At 44.4% G+C, this 24,482-nt stretch overlaps 1 protein-coding gene across 4 annotated transcripts in view; it reads right to left on the reverse strand.

Annotated features, from left to right (window-relative positions):
* SCAF8 (SR-related CTD associated factor 8) overlaps positions 1–24,482 on the reverse strand; it is a 312,229-nt gene that overhangs the window by 113,599 nt on the left and 174,148 nt on the right. For 2 of the 4 annotated variants that reach the window (XR_003112095.3, XR_006639628.1), the window contains exon 21: positions 4,816–4,897. The gene's annotated coding sequence lies outside the window, so the exon portion shown is untranslated. Of the gene's footprint in view, positions 1–4,382; positions 4,584–4,815; positions 4,898–24,225; positions 24,296–24,482 lie in introns of those variants that run through there. The other 2 variants (XR_006542276.2, XR_003112098.3) reach the window with 2 other exon arrangements.

The raw sequence follows: 24,482 nt of genomic DNA on the forward strand, positions 1-24,482 counted from the left end.
TTCAGGACCCTGAACAACCTCATACTTGAAACACATACTATGCAATGACTTGTGGACTCTAAACACAATTATGACACACACTGAGTTTGCCAAGTTCACCTTGTAGATGAGGGGAAAAAATACATAGTTTAAACCTTAAACAATTCAATTTGCAGGGCAATTGGACCCACAAGGGGATCAGGCAACCAGTCTGCAGCCAGCACATATTCATGGCACAGAGAAGAGTGAGTTTCAGCTAAAGGGTCTCCAAGGCTGTTCATCTCAGTAATGGCATGGCCCCCGAATACATATCTGGAAACTGGATCGCAGCCACGGGGCCATAAAGATAAAGTTCAGGAAGTGAGTTGGTATCTTCACTTTAGCGCACTGGTTTGAAATTCTCAGGTCAGCATGAGCTGGTGAGTTTTACAGGGGAATTCGAGATCTGGAAACAGCTCCAGGCTTGCTGCCTTTTCAGAGTTCAAAGCCATTCTTTTCCTGAGTGTTCACTGCCAGCATCCCAGCTCTGCCATCTGTGAATAGGTGCACTATTTATAGGTGACTTATGGTGGGCGAATGCCAAGTGCTCAACCCAGGAAAATTGTTATCTGAATGATTTACATGCACGTCCTGAACCCCACTGGGCACTAAACAGAGGGATGCTTTCCTAATAAATCTTGCATTTGTCAACATTAATTTAAGGTAATCTGAGTCGACAGTCAAGAGTCCACTTTTCAATAAGCAGCCAACTTTTCTTCTATTAAATTTTTAGGAGACTATATTACCAAGTTCTGGGAAATACCATTGGCAAGAAGCTGAGCTGGAGTACGTTTAGGAACTCAATCGTGCTAAGCTGTCTGCCCCAAACACATCTGGGCCACAAGCACACCCGTGATCAGTAAGTCAGATGGCGTTGCTGCTTCCAAGGCCTCCACGGTGGTCTCTGCCCAACCACCACCCCTGGAAGGAGGACAGAGAAGCACTGCAGCGACAGAGGACAAGCTCAGAGGCTGTGCTCAGCGGAGGACGTAAAATGAAGAAGAAGTCTGCAAGAAGAAGCCTCCAAGAGCTCTTGGGGCCTGTAATCCATTCGAGGAGGAAAGATGGCACCCGTGAATGCGGAAGTAACACTGCTGAGCCGCAGGGGCCCCTGAACCAGAGGATGGGACGGAGCTTCAGGGAGGAAGAGACGAACAGGTGGGAGTGAAGGGGGAGCATGGTGAGGATGTGAGCTGGAGGCCCCGGACCTGCAGAGGAGGAGGAAGCGCGTTCCAAGGGAGGCGGTGAGAGGAACGACGGCTTGAAGCAGACGTCGTGTTGGGACGGGGAGGACCCTGAGGTTCAAGCTGGCAGTGGCCTAGCCTCTCCTGGGCAACCCAGGGTACCAGTGCTCTCAGAGGGAGGGGAGGAGAAGGAACCAGTGTTTCACAAAGGCTGATACAGAGGCTGAGCCGGATGGGAAGACGATGTGAAAGCCTGGCGTGGACTGAGCCATCAGGACACTGCAGGCATTGCCCAGGTCCGCAGTTTTGAACGGGGGGAATGTAGCCCAGGTACACTGAGGTGATGCCCTGGGATATGGGGAGAAAACAGCAGAGTTTGTATTTGTACCTGCTTTTTAAATTCTCATTTTTTTTTGAGTATATTTTATATATTTTATATAAACATACCAGTGTAATAGAAAAAATATATACTATAGACTGACTTGTGCATCACCTCCAAATTTGTATGTTGAGGTCCTAAGCTCCAATGTGACTTGTAGTTGGAGATGGGCCCTTAAGGAGGTAATAAAGATTAAATAGGGTCATAAGTGTTCACCCTGATTTTGATAGAAGAAAGAAGAAAAGAAGAATAGACACCAGGCCTCTCTCTCTCTCTCTCCTCTCTCTCTGTCTTCCTTGTTTCTCTCTGTCTCTCTCTGCAAACACAAAGAGGCCATGTGAGGACACAGGGAAGTGGCCGTCTACAAGACAGAAGAGTCTCATCAGAAACCAACCCTGAAGGCACCTTCATCTTGGACTTCTGGCCTCCAGAACTGTGAGAAGATAAAATTCTACTGTTTAAGCCACCCAGTCCAGCACATTATATGGAAACCATCAAAAACTGGAAGAGGGAATTGTACAAACATATCTTGTTAATGCACAGGATCAAAGGAGTCTTGGAAACCAGGCTCTGGATGCTGGAGCCCAACCAAGAAGGCAGTGAGTGCTAAGAACTACTTCAGAGAAAAAGTAGGACCTCTGGGAGCCACTGGATATAGAAAACCAGAGGAAGAGAGAAAAGAACGTGGTCTCTGGGTTTTCCAGTCTGGGAGGTTTTCCAGTCTCTATCCCATGGGAGATAAGGGTTATTCTACAGGAGGTTCAGAGATGCTCAGGGACCACAGGAATGACGGATATCCTCCTAACAGGAAAGAGAAATGACCAGAGAGGGGAAAGGAAAGTGGGGATCCCAGGGCCACAGAGGTCAAGAGAAAAGAGACTTTGGAGGAGGGCAGGGTGGGTAGAATTACCAGGGAGGTCAAGTGGAACGACCCCCAGAAATGCCTTGTGGAATTCCACGAGGAGGTCCTTGAAGACTTTTAAAAAAGTGACTTCAGAAGAGGGGAGAGGATGCAAGCTAGACTGTAGGGGGTTATGAAGGGACAGATGGAGAGGAAATGAAGGCATCAGGTTTTCTTTAGCTTTTAACTATTAAAATGTGTCAAAGTCAGAACCACAGGGGGTGGGAGGTAGGCTTTTCCCTTCATCTCCAACCCCAGAGGAATTCCCTGTTACTAGTTAAATGGTGTTAAGTGTTAACTGGATCTGGAGCTGGTGGGCCATGGGGTGGGGGGCAAGGCGGATGGTAAGTCAACAATAAAGTGGTCAATCTTGTAAAGTAAAGTGGTCAGTCTTGTCCCAGAACCTTCCAGACAGCTCTCCCTTTGTGTGTGAGTTTGTGTAGGGGGACAGAACACAAGACAAAGCCAGACGGGATATACCATTCTCAAACTCATATGCTGATTAGAAGTCGAGAAATTTCCTGCAAATTTCGTACCTTATTTGATAGTTGAATGTCAGACGATCTGACATCAATGGAGGGAGGAGGTTGGAGTTCATTCAGGTATCTCAGCTGCCAGCAACAACTGGACACCCAGGAGATGCCATCACAGTGGTTTGGCTTTGCCCGGATTGTAACACTGTTTACAACCACTTCACAAGTGTGCAGGTGAATTCAGAGTTATGTGTGAGAACTAATGAATGCTTACAAAAGTCTTTGGGATCCACAGATGAAAGGGGCTGTTTGAGTGCAGAGTATCACTAACGATGGTGCACACTTGACGAATCAGATCATCCCAGAGAGTAAACCGTGTCCTGGGGATAAATTCACTAACTCTAAAAGCTGCTTTCAACATTTTAGGTGAAAAGCAGTAATTATTGACAACTCTTCAGCAGGCTGTCTTTCCAACTCTAGAATTATCTTACTAGCTCACGTCCTGGGACGTGTATGGACCTCATACAGAATTTCAACATCTGTTTTTATAGAATCAATAACCTGTTTTATAGAATCAACCTCTCAGGGCTGGAGGGGTCCAGCAGCTTTTGCTCATTAAAATGCCCCCTGTGATATCTACAAAAATAGTGGCCTGCTCATGCTCAATTTCTCCAGCCTGACTTGTTAGCCCCTATTCTCTCTTCTTTTGGCTAGAAATAGTTTTAAAAGTCTTTTCTATTAATACCAGCTTTTGCATCTTTGCAAGTCAAAGCTCATTTAAGGCTTCTGCTGTCCTAAATCTCTTCTCACGTTCACCCTTGGTTATTCACCCTTCTCTTTCTATGTTTTTGTACATCTTTCAGAAATCTCATCTCGCTGGAGAGTCCCTGAATTTTCAGCAATAATGACTTACAATTGTCTCCCTCCAGCAGGAGAGAGAAAAAAGTAAAACTGTTAAATGGACATGAAGTGGTGAGTGTAGGTATGGAGGTGTGTGTGCAGGGATCACGGGATCATGGAGAGGCCTGCTGCCCACTATGGGGGTGGGGGTGGGGATCCCGGAAAGGCTGCTCAGAGGGGCTGATCCCTGAGTGCGTCTTGCAATGCAGTCAGGGGAGGAGGAGGCTTAAGGTCAGACAGAGAACAGCCAAGAGCAAAGACATGGACCCAACAGGTCTAGGAGTGAGGAAGGGGCATCGCGAGATGAGGATGGGGGTGGATATCAGGCCACAGAACCTTGGAAGCCAGGCAGGGGGGCTGGGTTTAATCAGATAGAGGGCTGCTCAGAGCAGTGACAGGGTTGGACATGCATTTAATTTTAGGTGGAAAGTGGCAAAATTAGGGCATGGAGACTGAGCAGGTTAACATAATCAGCCAAACAGGAGCAAAAATGGAGAGCAAATGAGTCAGAAAAAGACCGCTTCTGACACCAACTCCTTTTTTTCTTTATTTAAGAACTAATGTGCCACCACCCTGGTGCCCTGTGGAAGCTGACTCTCTTCATTTTGAAAACAGCAAAGGTAACGGAGTCCTTTTTGGTGAGGAGCTTGACCTTTCAAGCTGAGTCACTTATTATCTGATTTTCGTTTGCATCAGAGCCTTGGTGGGGGGTACCTGGGAGGGTAGTACTGCGAAGAAACAAAGGAGAAGCTCTGTATTAGGGAGCTGGTGGCACAGAACTGTGCTGCGAACCTCTGCACACTAAGCATTTTACTCCCAGACATCTGAAAAAATCCTGACTTCCATACCGATGCAGCGAAGGCCTTCGTAACCACCCTGCTAACTTCAGGACAGCCTACTTGTTAAGAACTGGGGAAGATGGGAAGGACCAGCTGGTAGCAAAAGAAACTCACTACTGACCTTCTTAAATTTAAACCAGAAGAGGGAAGACTTCATATTCTGCTAGACTTCAAAGCTCCATTATCTTCCGAGTCATTCTGTCCTAGAAGAAAACAGCAAGCAGGCTCATTACATTACTCATATGTGAATGATCAACTCACAACACATTAAATGAAGAGGTTACATTTCATGGACTAAGTAACATACAATTTAGAACAAACTATTATTGTGATGATGCATGCAAAATCCTGATTTTTGAAGTTCTATCTCTGAACATAACAGATAATCTGACTTCATTTTGGTGATCAGGTCAGCTAAGCACCATTCGGCACTTCTGAGAGTGGCAAGCAACAATTATCAAGAGAAAAGCTTGCAGGCACTGTATCTGATTCAGACTCTGCAGCTGAGAAGTGAAATGTTAGCTCCCTGTTGATTAATATGATCCAGTGAATGTAAAATGGATTTTAAAGCCCATATTTGTAATCACAGGATTTTGGGAATGGAGAGGGGTCTCCTTTCATAGATGAAGAAATAAGATCCAGAGAGGCTGTCCCACTCAGTCTGGTGGCCAGATACTGCGGATCAAACCAGAAGTTCTTCCACTAGTGCCCTCTCTGCTACATCAGACTTTATTTAGGTGTAGTCTTTCTAATATAGTAGTTCTTATAAAGACCTCTGAGTTACAAAATACTCTAAATTTCACGTTGATTTTAAATGCATAGTCTTTTTAAATGTGGAAGTCGCTTTCATTTTTGCCACAAAATTCTAATAATGATTTCATCCCACCCTTTATGGAGAAATGAGTCCCACTAGGGTATGGCAATGGATTCCCAGGTGGCATTAGTGCTAAAGAACCCATCTGCCAATGCAGGGGACATAAGAGATGTGGGTTTGATCCCTGGGTTGGAAGATCCCCTGAAGGAGAGCAACGCAACCCACTCCAGTATTCTTGCCTGTAGAATTCAACGGACAGAGGAGCCTGGGGGGGCTACAGTCCATGGGGTCGCAAAGGGTCGGACATGACTGAAGCGACTGAGCATGCACGCACAGAGTATGGCAAAACCAACTCACCCCTGTGACCTTTCCCTATTTCCAGCCAAGGCCTGGCCTGTGCTAAACCCCAGAAGAAACTGCACTCTCTGAAGGCTATCTGTCCCTGGCTTCTGGCATCCTGGAAAATCTCAGCATGCCCGAGTGGCTGAAGGCCTCAGGTTAACGGAATTCAAACATCTCATTATACTTAAAGTGCAGCACAGTTCCGATGCTCCGTTAAAGGGAGAGCCAGTTCTAGAAAGTCAGAGAGAAGCAAGTGTTAACTGAGCATCTGTTGGTACTAGGCCCTATGTTCTGTGCTTTAAATATATGATCTCATTCTGTTCTCACAACTGCCCCCCGGGTATGCCTGGGCACCTCTCTGTTTCAGATTTTACAAATGAGGCTGAGTTCTTTGGTGCAACTAATATTAACCTGAGCATCTGCTACCTGCCAGGCACCAAGGTGGATGTTCAGTATGCAGAGGAAGGGACAAGCTTCACTTTCTGCCCACAGGGAGATCAGAGTCTAGCAGGGATGGGGCCGGGGGTGTCAGGCACATTAACCAGAACTGTGTGGTTCCAACAGCAACGTGTGACCCAAACAGACAGAATCATGAAACCAGTTTAATGGGTCTTGATCAGCACTCAGAATAAATAGATAGGGGCTTCCCTGGGAGTCCAGTGGTTAAGAATCTGCCAGCCAATGCAGGGGAACCAGATTCGATCCCTAGTCTGGGAAGATCCCACATGCAGAAAGTCTGTACACCACACCTGCAGAGTCCACACTCTGCAACAAGAGAAGCCACCACGGTGAGAAGCCCGAACACTGCAATGAAGAGTAGCACCCACTCATTACAACCAAAGAAAGCCCACACACAGCAATGAAGACCCAGCGCAGACAAAAATAAACAAACAAAGTAGAACAGAGGAGCACAGAATGGAAAATATCAGAGAGCGTGCAGTCAAGGTAAGGCAACTCACATGGATATGTGTCTATATCTCTGTATCAATCATATATATATACATATACATAATATATATATATATATATATATACACACACACACACACATACACACACACACATCTGTGTGTGCTGGTTTGCAATGGAAAATACATTTTCTTTTGTAGGTGATGGTGAGAGGAAATGTGAAAGCTCTCAAGTTATAGAGCAAAGTGAGAAGTGCTCTATTAGAAGGCTATACAGAATGGTTAAGTGTGAACAAGAGGAAGTGTTTGCCCGCAGATTAATTTTCACTTAGTTCCAGAGTAAGCTGGGGACAATTTTGGTTCCTCATGAAAGACACATCTCTTAAGGATGGAATGCTCACATCTAACGCTCAGAGCTAGGAAGAGCTTGAGAAGGGCTGGTGTGAATTTTCCAGGACTAGCAAGGAAAACAGAGCGGGGTCCCCCTCTTGCATAGTCTGGGAAAGAAGATGGCACCTGTGAAGACACAAGACACAATAACACCAATGGAGCCAGAAGAGGGGATTCAAGGAGATGGAACCCAAATCTAGCCTGATTGCTAGAACTGTGGGAACTGCTGGGAGGCCTCTTAACCCCCACCATCCCACTGTAATTTTCTCAAGAATAGTGCCTCCTTTGGGACGACAGGTTACTGTCACCTTTCTGATCAGGATAAAACAGTGACTCAATTTTCTTTCCTTTTAATACATTTCCTTCAGATGTATCCTAGATACTATGCTTACAGATACAGGATTTGTGGCAATCCACCAGATGGCCACATGGTATCTGAGTACGGACTCAAGGCAAGAGAAAAATGATCTTCCTGTAGAGGAACCTGAGTGACTCATATTGTAAACCTCTCTCATGTGGGTTTAAGTGACTGTGCAATAAGGCAGCTCAGGACAGCAGTTAAATTCTCGGTGTCATCCTGGTGACTTGGTTTTTACATATATATATATATATATATATATATATTTTAAGAAGCAATGCCATGAGATTATGTCAAGATTAATTATCCATTATTTAACTCATATTTTTCATGGTACAGACTTAAGAATTGGCTATTATACAAAATAAACAACTCCAGAAATGTATAAAAAAATAATGACTAGATGTTTATAATTTATGTTTTTTTCACTCAACACCTATGACTTTAATAAGTTCTTCTCCACTGCCGGCTGAAGAGAGAACACAAGCATACGATGACAGCAGAAGAGATACTTTGTGTGGGATGGTTTTATTCTATAAAAACACAGATAGTTCATGAGAAAGAGCATCTCATGAACTAAAAGTTAGTCTGCAATACCTGCCATTTTAGTTACTATTACCAATGCTAATAAACTATTATCAGGTAAAAATGCAAAATATTAGTACCCGCAAGTAAATGAAATTATATTTGATGAACCCTGGGAGTACATGTTTTTTTCACCCCTTTTTATTTTTCACACCAAAGACTCAGATTTAACTAACATTTTCCAGAATCAAGATTAATAATAAGGTAGAGAGTTTAATAAATAAATCATTTTTCATAACAAAAGTGTGGACTGACTGTGAGAATCAGGTGCAGAGAGACTGTTGCCATGCCCAGCATTCCATGGTGGCAGAACCAGAACTGAAAGGCAGATCCCGTCACTTTAACTTCTAAGCTTGCTCGTGATTTTGGTTTGGGGCTTTTCTTACAAAGCCATAGCTGTTTTTCTATTCTTTGCGTAGAATAGAGATAATCATATGTGACATAGGGCTTCCCTGGTGGTTCAGCTGGTAAAGATTTCGCCTGCAATATATGGGAGACCTGGGTTCGATCCCTGGGTTGGGGAGATCCCCTGGAGCAGGGAAAGGCTACCCACTCCAGTATTCTGGCCTGGAGAATTCCAGGGACAGTCCATGAGGTCACAAAGAGTCAGACACAACTGAACGACTTTCACTTTCACTTTTGCTATGTGATGTAATGATTATATAAGCACATGCATGCATGCTAAGTTGCTTCAGTTGTGTCTGACTCTTTAAGACCCTCTGGACTGTAGCCCACCAGGCTCCTCTGTCCATGTGATTCTCCAGGCAAAAATACTGGAGTGGGTTGCCATGCTGTCCTCCAGGGGATCTTCCTGACCCAGGGATCAAACCTGCTTTTCTTATGTCTCCTGCATTGGCAGGTGGGTTCTTTACCACTAGAACCACCTGGAACCCTGTATATAAGCACATATCACAAGATCAATGGTATCAGAGAATGAAAAGCTCCCCTGTACATTACCCAGATAACCTCAACCTTTCAACCACTAGTATAGAATCAAATGCAACTTTCTGGCTTCTTAGCATTTTAAATTATGTCTGTTTTTAGGTTTTACCACATTTCAATTAAAATTAGGTATTACCACTGTGTTTGCAAAAAAAAAAATCTTAAAATCATAGCTTACACAAGGTAATTGAATGTGTTGCTAGTATAATTTGGCTTAAATACTTTAAGTCCTACTTAAAGGTTGTTCAATAGGTAAATTTTAAGGAGTTAAAGGAAGCATCTGTAGTTTTTAAAATAATTAAAAGGTACTTTAAACATTTCTAAACAGGCAAGATCAAATTTTTGGATTTAGAAAAGGCAAGGGAACCAGAGATCAAATTGCCAACATCCACTGGATCATTGAAACTCCAGAGAGTTCCAGAAAAACATCTAGTTTTGCTTTATTGACTATGCTAAAGCCTTTGCCTGTGTGGATCACAACAAACTGGAAAATTCTGAGAGATGGGAATACCAGACTACCTGACCTGCCTCCTGAGAAATCTGTATGCACATCAAGAAGCAACAGTTAGAACTGTTGGATATGGGACAACAAACTAATTCCAAATCAGGAAAGGAGTAAGTTAAGGCTGTATATTGTTACCCTGCTTATTTAACTTCTATGCAGAGTACATCATGAAAAATGCCAGGCTGGATGAAGCACAAGCTGGAATCAAGATTGCCGGGAGAAATATCAATAACCTCAGATACGCAGATGACACCACCCTTATGGCAGAAAGTGAAGAACTAAAGAGCCTTTTGATGAAAGTGAAAGAGGAGAGTGAAAAAGTTGGCTTAAAACTTAACATTCAGAAACCTAAGATCATGGCATCTGGTCCCATCACTTCATGGCAAATAAATGGGGAAACAATGGAACAGTGAAAGACTATTTCTTGGGCTCCAAAATCACTGCAGGTGGTGACTGCAGCCTTGAAATTAAAAGATGCTTGCTCCTTGGAAGAAAAGCTATGACCAACCTAGACAGCATATTAAAAAGCAGTGATATTACTTTACCAAAAAAGGTCCATCAAGTCAAAGGTATCGTTTTTCCAGTAGTCATATATGGATGTGAGATTTGGACTATAAAGAAAGCTGAGTGCCAAAGAACTGATGCTTTTGAACTGTGGTGTTGGAGAAGACTCTTGAGAGTCCCTTGGACTGCAAGGAGATCCAAACCGTCAATCCTAAAGGAAATCAGTCCTGAATATTCACTGAAAGGACTGATGCTGAAGCTGAAGCTCCATTACTTTGGCCACTGATGCAAAGAGCTGACTCACTGGAAAAGACTCTGATGATGGGAAAGATGAGGGCAGGAGAAGAAGGGGACGACAGAGGATGAGATGGTTGGATGGCATCACTGTCACGATGGACATGAGTTTGAGCAGGCTCCAGACATGAGTTTGAGCAGGCTCTGGCAGTTGGTGATGGACAGGGAAGCCTGGCGTGTTGCAGTCCATGGGGTGGCAAAGAGTCCGACACAACTGAGCAACTGAACTGAACTGAAACAGGCAAGATCAAATTTTTGAATCTAGAGATGATGCACAATTGAGTGATAAAACTATTAAAAGTTAAACACAGGGACATCCCTGGTGGTCCAGGGGTTAAGAATCTGCCTGCCAAAGCAGGGTGCATGGGTTCAATCCCTGCTTTGGTAATATCCCACATGCCACGGAGCAACTAAACCCGTGTGCCACAACTTACTGAAGCCTGCACTCTAGAGCTTGTGCTTCTAAATGAGAGAGGCCACCACAGTGAGAAGCCCAAATTCTGCAACTAGAGAGTAGCCCTTCTTGCTCCAACTAGAGAAAGCTCGTGTGCAGCAAGAAGACCCAGTGCAGCCAAAAATAAAAATTTATTTCTATAAAATAATTGTAATATAAAATTTTTGTATAATAATATATAATATTTTATATAATAATTTTATATAAAATAATTTTTTAAAGTTAAACACACAACCCGCTCCAGGGGGCGGGCCAGGGCCATGTTCCTGAAACTGACATTTGCAGTGCGCACCATGGCTGGAGGTACCAGCAGGGGAGACCTGGGATCCAGTCTAGGCCAACGTGTGGCCTCCGGAGCGCATAGAGCACCCTTGGTGGAGGTGGTCAGGGTTGGAAAGTGCCCAGCAGATGGAGCCAGCTGCTTTCAAGGCTTTGTACTCCTTTGAGAGGCCAAAGCCAGAAGACGAGAATCTCATTTTCTTTTGTCGGATGGGCAGGCGGGGCTTACAAGCCACGCAGTTGGCCTGGAACCTTGGATACAAAGGGGCTCGGAACTATGAAGGGGCCTATAGAAAATGGTTCCAGAAAGAAGGTTGGGTAGAAGACCTCCCGGCCCAAGGCTGCCTTAGCTAAGAGTGATGAAGGGGCTGACTTGTTGGGTTGGGGAGCTTCATATAGCGTTGGGCACCAAAAGTAACAAAGAAAGAGCATTTAATTAAAGAAATAAAGTTAGACACAGGAAAGCAGTCACCATAGAAGTTCGGAAGAGAGGTTATCCCTGGGGTAGAAGAGGGTCTGAGATGGGGACCGCACGGGGCAGGAGTCAGGTTTTATTTTTTGACCTCAGTAATTCATTAAGCCATCCACTTGACTTGTGCTGGCTTTCTGTATCTGTGGAAGTCTTTTTCTTTTTAAAGTGATTTTCATGAAGCGTGCATTGGCTTGAAATAGGGAACTAACTAACAATAAATAGTCTTTTCCAGGTCTAGTAGGACAAGAAGAATGAAAATTTAAGCCTACGGTCCCTCGGACACAAAAGCCCAAGTTTTGAGGGGCTCTGATGCAGTGCATGCTGTGTCAGTCACTGAGTGGTCTTAGGTTGTATGTGGCTCCTTCTAAGAATGTGTCCAGGGACTTCCTGGTGGTCCAGTGGTTAAGAATCTGCCTGCCAATGCAGGGGACATGCGTTCAGTCCCTGGTCTGGGAAGATTCCACATGCCAAGGGGCAGCTAAGCCTGAGAGCTGCAGCTACTGAAGGCCGTGCACCCTAGAGCTTGAGCTCAGCAACACAAGGAGCTACTGCAGAGAAGCCCGCTCACCGCAACTAGGGAGTAGTCCCCATTCACTGCAACTAGAGAAACCATGCACGCAGCAACAGGGACCCAGTGCTGCCAAAAAGAAACAAATAAAATGTTTTAAAAGATATATATAAAAAAGGAATGTGTTCAAAACGATTTTGATGGCAAATAAGTCTCATCAGTTGTGCCAACAGCTGGAGGTTTTATGAGCTTTGGAACGAAATTTTGAAATATACGTGATCCAAAACTGCACAAATTCTTCAGCTTTATTTCTTGCTTCCAGGTTTTAATCAAGTTGAGAGCAGCTCCAAATTTCCTCCCCCCCCTCAACAGGAATAGTCAAGATAAGCCCCAAGTAAGTTCTAGCAAACAACAGCCTTGGACCGGCAGTCCGGTTTCCTGCCCAACACCTGGGGCTGGGCTCCCCGCCAGGGCCTCTACCCTGCACGCCTGGCTCCGTGAGCGAGGAAAACGCTCACTGCAGAGGACCCGAGCCCGCGGACCTCCCCTTCCACTTCTCCAGGCTCTCACTTCGCTCCTTTTTCTGTCGCTGAATGAAATCCCTCGCCCTTTTCTGTTTATTTGCACAGAGGGCTGTTTAACCTAGGAGCACAAAGAGTGGGGTGAAAGCCACAACCACGTGGCTGAGAATGATTTCCAATCACAATAAACACGCCCAAAGAGGGAGGAAGATGGGAAGCGATCTGCTTCCTTTCTAACGTTCTTTAAAATAAATGCCGGGCCCTGGAGGAGGCAGCCTGACATGTTTCCATTAGATGAATAAGTGTGGGGAAGCAGGCACCGCTGTACACCCTACCTGCGCTTGCCCAGGCCCCGGTCCAGAACTCAGTTTAACAACTGGGTCCCAAGGGCCCGAGCATCTGGAGATTGTGTACAATGCAGTCGTCTGGGCTGCTTTCTGGGAGCCCTAGGCAGTCTGACCTGTAAGAGGATGCTCTTCTCTGACATGTTCTACAGAGCCTCCCACTTCCCCCAAACTGAGTCTTGGCCGCGGAGAACCGCTCTGATGGTTTAGAAACCCCAGCCATGGCAAGCCAGGTCACAGCAGAGACAAGCCTAACCTACAGTCTGGTCTGCCACCGTTGGAAGCTATTTCCCCTGAAGCATGTGAGCAAAATCCACAACAATTTTAAAGCAACATTGGATTGTTGTGAAAGAATATAAAGGACTGTACTTTCTTCATCTGCTTCCATGAGTTTATCCCTTCTAAAGGCTGAATCCACATGTCATGTTGCATCATTCATTATGAACAAGACTCAGAAACACTGAGCACCGTGGAGTGGGACACATCACATACTAGGAGGCTTTAAAACATCACCACGTACGAACAGCTGGTTTTTCCCACTGCTGTCAGAAGGCGAGATAAGAACATAGCTTAAGTCCTTTAAAAGGAGAAAAACTTCTCTCATTTAACACACATCTAACTAACTAATGATCCAGCTCTAGAAGGGCCTCCATCAGATGATTAAACCTTGCAAGTCTATCAAGTTCCCATCTTAAACTTCTTCTTTTGTGGCTACAGTCTCTGAATCTGTTGAGGTGAAGGCCAAGACGGACATGACAGTAGCTTTGCAGGGTGACCTATTGCTATTATTGGTGCTGCTGCTAAGTCACTTCAGTCGTCTCTGACTCTGTGTGACCCCAGAGACAGCAGCCCACCAGGCTCCCCTGTCCCTGGGATTCTCCAGCAAGAACACTGGAGTGGGTTGCCATTGCCTTCTCCAATTATTGGTGCTACTTCCTTGATTTGTGCAGTACACAACCTGTGAGACCACACGTGGCAGCTCTGATTATATTTATGACATCAGAACACACTCTTTACTTGTGTATTTACATCTTATGTATGTTACAAAACCAATATGTATATTACATATGCTATATAAATTAGTTCCTTCTCTCCAATGTCTATGTAAATCTTATTGGTTAGTCAACTCTTAATTTCATTATTCTAAATAGATATCAATAAGCTAATTACATTTAGTGCCCACGTATTAGGATATTCTTTTCCTTTTCATGTTTGAGTATAAATCCACTTGAAAGTCAGATTTAGTTTGTCTTGAGTCAACAGTGATCTTCAATTTTTCCCCCTCCTATTCCACTGGTCACCAAAAATTGGGGTTAGCTGTCAATCATCAGATCAGATCAGATCAGTTGCTCAGTCGTGTCCGACTCTTTGCAACCCCATGAATCGTAGCACGCCAGGCCTCCCTGTCCATCACCAACTCCCGGAGTTCACTCAGACTCACATCCATCAAGTCACTGATGCCATCCAGCCATCTCATCCTCTGTTGTCCCCTTCTCCTCCTTCCCCCAATCCCTCCCAGCATCAGAGTCTTTTCCAATGAGTCAGCTCTTCGCATGAGGTGGCCAAAGTACTGGAGTTTCAGCTTTAGCCTCATTCCTTCCAAAGAAATCTCAGGGCTGATCTCCTTCAGAATGGACTGTCAATGCTACCTTATAAATCTCTCTCAAGTTTCCACCCTCCCAAACCTTCTAATATTTCTTCCAGATCATTACAGTAGTTTTATAACTGGCCTTCCAACATCCAGTCTCTCTTAATGAATCTGTCACATTATAGTCAGAATTACTTTGTCAAACACAGATTGCAGATTTAGATCATTCTTATTTAATGGTTCTATATTCCCCAAGAGGTAAAGTCTAAACAAATTACTGTGATATATGATCAGTTCCTCAGCCTAGGCTAAAATAACTTCCAATATCACCCAATATCCATTCAATGAAAATTCATGGGGCCCTTTTAAAAACACTGTCAGATTCAGGAAGACTGAAGAAAGTCAGTAAATTTACAGTCATATCACCACAAAAGTACCCAACCTTGTCTGAAGAAAGTCAGTAAAACCTAATCCCTGATCTCAGGGTGCAGACACTTGGGCAGGAGATACAGACATATATAATTATAATCAACCATTTTGATGGCAATTTGATCCCAATCTGGTGCAACAGTCTCATATCCAGTGAATCCCCACTCACCCATTTTTCCTGTATTTTGACCACGTTGAACTTTTTGCTGTTTAGAAATGCGCCACGTTTTTGATACCTGCGTATCTTTACTTTATCTGCAGAGCTTGGAATGCCCTCACCGAGTCTCTACCAAGTGAACCCCTATTCATCCTTCAAGATCCTGCCCAACATGCCCTGCATAAAGCCTTCCCTGATACTCTCAGGCATAAATGTTAGGTTGTTTTTTTAGGGCTGTCTCTACTCCAGTAACTCTTGCCTGGAAAATCCCATGGGCGGAGGAGCCTGGTGGGCTGCAGTCCATGGGGTCGCTAAGAGTCAGACATGACCGAGCAACTTCCCTTTCACTTTTCACTTTCATGCATTGGAGAAGGAAATGGCAACCCACTCCAGTGTTCTTGCCTGGAGAATCCCAGGGACGGGGGAGCCTGGTGGGCTTCCGTCTATGGGGTCGCACAGAGTCGGACACAACTGAAGCAACTTAGCAGCTTCTTAGTTTATAACTCAACTCTATCAAAGTATTACATTGTACAAACTGCAACCATCATTTAAGACTGTGCTTCCTACTACGTTGACGGCAGCCCCTATATTTCAAGGAGTTGTGGCTTTTCTAGCTCCTCCTCTACCACTGGGCACACAAGTGGATTAAGAACTAAATACAGAGTGGCAAAGGGTCAGCCAGAGAATATCAGTCCCCAGAGTGAAGGGCCTGAGCCAGACCCCACCTAAAGAGGTCACCCTCTCTGTGTTACCCAAGCCCCTGTCTCACTCCTATGATCTTGTCCACTTCCTAGTGTTGGGGGGCGGGGGATGGTTCCTTTGTGGTTGAGCTCATCCAAGGCCACCAAGGGCTGTGGTGTCAACAGGGGATGGAGTGGGGCAGCAGCTGGGAAAGGACTGCATCACTCTAGGAATGAGGTTGATTCTTTGGGCTGCCGAGCACAGTAAAGATCCCCTGCAGCTAACCCTAGTATTTATGCTTCCTCTGATTTTGGTAACTAAGAATGGAAGTGACTTCAAGATGCAGTAAACTTTATCTGGGGAGCCAATATTTTAAGGCCACTGAAGTAAACATCAAAGAAGAAATGAGGAATCAGTATTTGAAATTAAGTACAAATGACCTTCCTTCTTCCCTCTCCCCTTTCTTCCTTCCTAAACGTGGAGGAGAGCCCTGATGACGGGCAGTTAACATTAACCATTGTTAACGTATATATCTGTTAAGCATGAACTGTGTACCTCATTTATGGGGTCTAGGACTGAAATCTTCAGCCAGCATGGACTTACCTACTTTGGAGGATAAAAGTCATTGTTTTATTTCAGACAAAATTCTAATGTGTGAATGCCCTGGGGTCAGTCTGCATATTTTTTGTATTTTTATTATCACATAATGTTTGCAATATATGTTTATTAATTTAAAAGCATAAACTTTTTTATTGTTCAAAGATAAAAAATAAATAAATAAATAAACGTGGAGGAACTAACTTATATGACTGTACTTGTACTACAGATGTCGTTTCTGTATATCTGAACATGTTATTAAACGGTCCATTAACAAAGTCCATTTCAACGAAGTGAAATTAATTAATTTTAGAGTCATTCACTTGGTCTTCATTTATCCCACTAAAGAGGGTAAGATGTGAAAGGTGCCCTCAAGAAATTCACAGTCTAGAGGTCAAGTCTAGTTCACTGGTAGCCCTGCCTTTTCTCCCCAGAGTGAGACATTTCAATCCATAGATAGTTATTACCAAAGAACTTTAATTAGCTAATTAATTAATTAGCTCAAAACTCCCTCTAGGCTAAAATCAGTGACTTTCCCAAGAAAAGTTACTGAACTAAAGCCCAAAGAGTAGAAAACTAGAACTCGAGTGTGTATGTCTACAGATTAGTCTCTGTATACAAATATTCACAGATACAAAGAGAAGGGGCTGACACATGACAGTCTTTTCCCATGGCTGCCATGGCCACCATCCTGATCAGCCCAGGGGCTGGGAGCACATGGAAATCACTGCTGCTCGCAAGGCCAAAAGCAGTGCTGGAGGGGTGTGGTTTCCTCTCGAATAATAGGGATCCCGAAGTCCATCCCTCTCTCCCCATGACCTGGGGGTTCCCTTCAATTCTGCCTCCTTCTTCATGGGTATTAGGGGAGAAGACCTTTCCATGCCTGATCCAGGCCTCACCCTGCTCCTATAATAGGTTTGTTAGGGAACCACTGACCAAAACCGCTTGCCTTGGCCAGGCACAATGATAACCCCATGCACGAGTTGTCTCACAACAGGAAGTCCTGATAAGGAACAAGGTGCTGCCACCGAAAACTAACCAGGAGAATTCAGGAGGAGCCAAGAGGAGGGGGAGATGCCAGCCAATAGTATTGTCCTACCAACGTCCCAGCATCCTTTGCGCTGGAATCCATCTTGGCTGAACGAGGTCTGCACCACCAGGAAGGACCCTAAGACCAAAAATATCAAGCAAGATGACTGGCCAGAGACAACCTGAAAACTAACCCCATTACCATAAAACCAGAGACTGTGAGCCGCGTGGCAGAGCAGTTCTCCTGGGTTCCCTCAGCCCGCTTCTCTCCGCCCGGGTGCCCCTTCCCAATAAAGCCTTTTGCTCTCCCAGCACATGTGTCTCCTCAGACAATCCATTTCCTAGTGTTAGACAAAAGCCCACTCTTGGGCCCTGGAAGGGGGCCCCCCGTCTTGCAACAGGTTCAATTCCTGGTACTCCCATCTCACCAGCAAAGACACAGAATACGGGTTTGCCCATTCTTGGAATGGTCTGATATCATCCAAGAGGCTCCCAAAAAGTCAGGTGTCATTTTTAGCCCTATTACACTAACTCCATCCTCTCTCCTCAGGGATGTCCAACAGCCCTGTGGACAGGGTCTGTGAGGGGCCAGGTTTTGGGTCCTGAAACCTCAGTAAGTTGGCTTTTGCAGGGTAGGGTGGGGCGGGGGGTGCACAGGGTGTATCTTCATTTCAGAAAAGAGAAGCTGGAATTCAGAGCGGCTTACCCAAAAGATATTCAGTAAGTCCAAGCTCTTCTGGTAAGTTCTGAGGAAAACCAAAACTAGGCTGTTCAAGTTTGAGGAAAGCACATTCCAAAGCCCGCGGTTTTCTCCTCTGCACAGCCAAGGCCTGGCTCGAGCAAAATTGCCCCCTGTTTCTTTTCTTGAATGAGGTAAATAGCACTGCTTTTGAATTTGCTATGTCAAATTGACTTCAGAGAAACAAAGAACACAGCCCACGAAAGTACCATTAGGAAAGAAGAAGAAAAAAAAGTTTCAAAACTACTGATGTCTGCCGTATCCAACCCCAGAGTCTTTCAAGTTGAAGGTGATGTTTGCCCAGACAGCAATTTCTTTTTGTAGAGACAAACCCTGTCCCGGGGCAGGAAGAATGTGAGTAACAAGGCTCAAGCATTAGCGTTAAGTCCCGACTTCAAAAGGAGTATCATCACCGTTCTGTAAATTCTCTCCTTGCAGACGAACCAGGTTCCCAGCTTGAAGACGAGTCACGTCCTGTCCCCAGAGACTGTCCCAGACCACACACTCCTCCTACCGTCCCTGGTGGTCATTTGCATACGTTCTAACCTAAACCAGGGCCATTTATAAAAGGGCTTGTGTTTAACTTTATTCAATTCCAGTGCTTTCTTCCAGCTACCCAATCTGTACGTAATTAAAATCATATTGTGGCAAATGCTGAATGGTATGAAAAGTTTTACCATATGTATACAATTGACTAGCTGTAGCATTTGGCATGTCTGTAGCGATCCCATTAAGAGGGGCGAGCCTGGCTTATTTTGGAGTATACGTTATATGTTTTGGATCAGTCCTGTTTTCTGCTTCTACGAAGACTGTCTGTGATGCTTAACCCTTTGTCGACAGTCACCACAATGTGCTCCTGCATTTCAACAGTGAGGACCACTGCACCCTGGCTCAAAAACTGTTTGGCTCTTGGAGGTAGGCTCCTTTGAAACTGTTCTGTTTTCTGAACCCAAATTAGCTTTCTCTGTCTTGACAACAAAGGCTCAGCAGATACCATCAAAGCCTCCAGGATCGGGTGGAACTGAAGGGAGAAAATGCAGATGGAATCATTGCTTCCCAGTCCTAAAGGCAGAGGGCACTCCTTAAAGCTTGAAAGAGGTAATTTTAGGACAAAAAGAGGAAGTACTGTGTTACTGTAGATAATAAAAATATGAAACTTGTGTCCCGAGAGATAGTAGATAAAATATAAAGGGATTCAAGAAGGAGCAAGCAAAGGTCATGTTGACAGATCCACCTTTGAAGAACATTCCAGACATTCTGAGACTGAGACCAGAGAAGGAAAACATATCTTTCCACCTTATCACATGGCCCTTTCCACCTACCCTCCTGTACAACAATGAAAAGCTTGAGGCCTTTGTCAAAGAAGAATTCTAGTTGGCTTTGAGTCTCTGGATCACTAAACTCAGACTCTATGCAATTTGTAGTTAATATAGCTGTAAAGTTGCAATTTTGCTTTAAGACAGTCTTCAATATAGATTTCAGAATGAATTAAAGTCTCTCTTAACATGTGACATGAAGAAACACATGTTCTTAATCTGTGGGTTTAAAATTGTTTTAGAATTACATCAGTGAGACACGGCCTCAAAAGAAGAATTAGGCCACCAACCCTCAAACACTAGAGTGTAAGAGCAGTGTAGGATAAGACTACTTTCCAGAAGGTCTTACAACAAATCAGGTGTTAACATCTTTTGAAAAGAGACCTTCATCTGGAGCTAGAAGAAAAAAAAAGGAGCTTTGGAATCCAGTGAGTGTTAGTTTGTTGCTGGAGGCAGAAGTCCCGCTAACCCAAGATGAAGTCAGAGGTACCGAGCGCCCCCAGGGAAAAGAAGGGGTAAGAAATGTCCTTAGGTCATTAGTCAAGTTCCCAAAGGAAAGTATAGTGAAGTTGACGCTCAGTCGTGTCTGACTCTGTGATCCCATGAACTGTAGCCTACCAGCCTCCTCCATCCATGGGATTAAGGCAAGAATACTGGAGTGGGGTGCCATTTCCTTTTCCAGGGGATTTTCCCAACCCAGGGATCGAACCTGGGTCTCCCACATTGCAGGCAGATGCTTTACCATCTGAGTCACCAGAGAAGCCCTAACCAGAGACCAAATCCTGGGTTCTCAGTACCAAATGCAAACCCACAGAACGTGAAGATTAGAAAACTGCAGAATAAATGTGGAGAATATATCCTTTTGCCGGTGGGGGAGGGGGGCTGCTCTACGTGGCTTGCAGAATCTTGGTTCCCATACCAGGGATTGAACCCAGACCCCTGTCGTGGAAGCATGGAGTCCCAATTACGGGACGGCCAGGGAAGTCCCAAGTATTCATCCCTTAGAACAGGAAGGTGATCGGACGGCTATTGTGAAATGTTTAAAGATAGTTTTGGAGACAAAAATTTCATATTTAAAGCTTGGTGACACTAAGACGTTAACTTAAAAGATATATGCACCTCTCAGTGTTCACAGCAGCATTATTCACAGTGGCCAAGATACAGAAGCAACCTGAGTGTCCATCAACAGATGACTCAGTGAAGAAGATGTGGTGCACACACACAGACAATGGGGTATCACTCAGCCACAAAAAGGGGTGACACTTCACCATGTGCAACAACGTGGATGGATTTGGAGCGCATTGTATGAAGCAAAACAAGTCAGATGCAGACAAATAAGAAATCATATCCCTTATATGCAGAATCTGAAAAGTAAAACAAGCTAATGAATATAACAAAACAGACTCACAGACATAAAGAACAAGCCAGTGGTTACTAGTAGCAAGAGGGAAGGGGAGAGGACAGATAAGGACAGGGGGTTAGGAGGTACAAACTACTATGTATAAAATGAATAAGCTACAAGGATGTATGATACAGCATAGGGAATACAGCCAGTGCTTTATAGTAACTATAAACGGAATATAACCTTTAAAAATTGTGAATCACTATGTTTTGGGCCTGAAACTTATACAGTATTGCAAATCAACTATCTGTATTTCAATTTTTTAAATGATGATAAAATCAAATGAAGCTTGGTTACGTGATAGTGAAAACCACAATAGCTGATCTGCCAAAGTAAATAAAAGAAAGCAAAGTAGGAAGTAGCCATAGTAAGAATAATGGCCTGAAATTAGGGCAAAGAAAAATTAGCAAGGAGAAGGGATAACCAAGTGGACAGATTATAATGAAAACTTGTAAATCAGGCTTGTCTGACCATCCATGAGGCCTCTCACTGTATCAGCCTCTCCCGTGTATATCCCACATCCTCCCATCTAGAGACAAGGAGACGGACTCAAAAGGGAACTGCATGCCCAAGGGCCCAGGATTAAATTAATAACTGGTGACCTACTTGACTCAAGTCCTATGCTCTTTTTCCATTAAAGTGCTCAAAGGAAAAAGTAAAAGGAGTTTGTCACCTTTTCCCCCTTTCCTACATCTATTACATAAAAATAAATAGACTCCAAATGTCTTGCTCCTCTTTGGAAGATGCATTTAAACCATTAGAAGAAAAGCAACTAGTTTAGATGATTTGTCAGAATATTTCTGAAACAATGCCATTAACCACCCCATCCTACCCCCTTATTATCTAAACGACAATAAAAGTTAGGGGGAAACGGTAGGGCCTTTTAAGAGACTGGAGTGAAAAGCCTTTCTTTCATGTTCTGTTTCTTTCACTAAAGACAAAATGGAAAAAAATGCCATTTTCTATTCGGGGAACCACCACTGGGACCAACCAGGACTGAAGGAGCACTCAAAGGCTTTCTTTGGCATCAGGTAGAGTTACTAAGCCATCTGAGGAAACCAGATAGAAGGAACAATGCATGCAAAATGTACCACTGTACAAAAGAAACACATATTGCATTTACCACAATCTTGATTCTAAAAATAAAAGAATTGACTTGGGAACCCAAGCGTCTCAGGGCAAAGGGATTGAATGATTCATAGCCTAGGCTGAATACTCAGTCTTATCTCTTTTCCATGGATTAATCCCTAAAGTCTTTCTGACTTTTTCCTGCTCTGGGTGAGACTGTACATAATATATGTTATTGGTCTATAAATGAAAACTCATTGGAAACCAGTTCCCTATTTATTAAACACATTTTAGGACTACTTTCAGAGAAGGCAATGGCACCCCACTCCAGCACTCTTGCCTGGAAAATCCCATGGACGGAGGAGCCTGGTGGGCCGCAGTCCATGGGTTTGCTAAGAGTCAGACATGACTGAGTGACTTCACTTTCACTTTCCACTTTCATGCATTAGAGAAGGAAATGGCAACCCACTCCAGTGTTCTTGCCTGGAGAATCCCAGGGACGGGGGAGCCTCGTGGGCTGCCGTCTATGGGGTTGCACAGAGTTGGACACGACTGAAGTGACATAGCAGCAGCAGGACTACTTGCCTTCTTTGCCTGACAAAATTATTTTTTATTTATTGGACTCTAACTGCTTTACAGTGTTGTGTTGGTTTCTGCTGTACAACGAAGGGAATCAGCTCTATGTATACATGCATATCCCCTTCCTCTTGGGCCTCCCTTCCACCTCCACCCACTCCCGCCCCTCTAGGTCATCCCAGAGCACAGAGCTGAGGTCCATGCCCTATACAGCAGCTGCCCACTAGCTGTCTATTTTACACATGGTAATAATGTACATAGGTCAATGCCACTCTCCTAATTCGCCCCACCCTCCCCTTCCCACTCAGTGTCCACATATCCATTCTCTATGTCTGAGTCTCTATTCTTGCCCTGTAAACAGGTTCATTTGAACCATTTTTTTGAAAAAATTTTGATCTAGGATATTTTCTGCCTACCACCAAACATGTGTACTTTCATTTGGCTTCTTAGTTCAACTTCAGGTTGAATGCACTTATTGCCACCACAGAGCTGGACGACCGATCTATTCTGTGTGTTAGTTGCTCAGTTGTGTCCCATTCTTTGTGACCCTATGAACTGTAGCCTGCCAGGCTCTTCTGTCCATGGGGATTCTCCAGGCAAGAATACTGAGTGGGTTGCCCTGCCCTTCTCCAGGGGATCTTCCTGACCCAGAAATCAACCCCTGGTCTCCTGTATTGGCAGGCAGATTCTTTACTGTCTGAGCCATCGGGAAGCTGCTGCTGCTGCTGCTAAGTCGCTTCAGTTGTGTCCGACTCTGTGAGACCCTATAGACGGCAGCCCACCAGGCTCTCTCGTCCCTGGGATTCTCCAGGCAAGAGCACTGGAGTGGGTTGCCATTTCCTTATCCAATGCATGAAAGTGAAAAGTGAAAGTGAAGGCGCTCAGTCGTGTCCGACTCTTAGTGACCCCATGGAATGCAGCCTACCAGGCTCCTCCGTCCATGGGATTTTCCAGGCAAGAGTACTGGAGTGGGGTGCCATTGCCTTCTCCGGTCAGGGAAGCTAACTCCCCTTAATTTAGAAAATAAGGAAATAAAGCTTAAGTTGAACTCAAAAAACTTAAATTCGAAATAAGAATTACTTTCAGACCAGTCCAGGGAATCTAGTACTTACAACTACACGTATCTTAAGTGATCCAGGAACACAAGATGCTTTAACCTAAATAACTCCTCTGTTATCCTGATTGCATTTCCACAGTTTTCAATCCGTTTTTTCCTGCAGGCTGGGAAAACTGTTAGTTCCAGTCACTGCAGGAAATTGAAAATTTCTCTTCTTAGGAGACGGCTAGGCTGAGAATTGGTAAGCGATAGGGTGAGACAGGGATCGGCCTGGAGCCCTGAGAGCAAGACTGCTCCTTGTCTTGCAATAATCCTATTAAGCAGCTCCCGGCACAACACAGTCTGGGCTTGAAGTGGCTGCAAGATAATGAATGAGTCTTTAAGAGTCATTTAGCTGTCAAGGTAAAACTCCAATGCCAAACTCATCAGCATAATCAAGCATGGAACATGAGGACCCTTGATGGTGCCCGCTTCCCTGATAGCCTGGTATTGGAGCAGTTACAAAATGCTCCTTAGAGAAAAGGGGCCTCGCCTTATTTGGGCAGAAGGAATTTACTCTGTTCACGAGAAACGCATCCTGTCTAGACTACAGGGTTGCTCTCCAGCGTACGAGTGATGAGGAAATCCTTGGAAGCCCACTTGCCAAGGTAAAGACCTCAGGTTCACACTCACAGCGATTACAATCCATCTCGAGACGTCCTCTGGGCAGCAGAGGATGCAGAAACAGCTGCTTCTTCATTAGCTGAGAAAATTAAATAAAAACCTATCGTGAGCAGGGCACCCATTAGCTGACACCAGCTCAGTCCCTGGTGGATGGCCAATCTAGATGAATGGAAATGCTTTTCTTGTTGAATTCTTCTATCAGTTACTGACAGAGATGCTAAAGCTGTAATTGCAGATATGTCTATTACTGCCTTAAATTCTGTCAA

The sequence above is a fragment of the Bubalus bubalis genome, chromosome 10 (assembly GCF_019923935.1).
Source record: "Bubalus bubalis isolate 160015118507 breed Murrah chromosome 10, NDDB_SH_1, whole genome shotgun sequence".
Classification (NCBI taxonomy): Eukaryota; Metazoa; Chordata; class Mammalia; order Artiodactyla; family Bovidae; genus Bubalus; species Bubalus bubalis.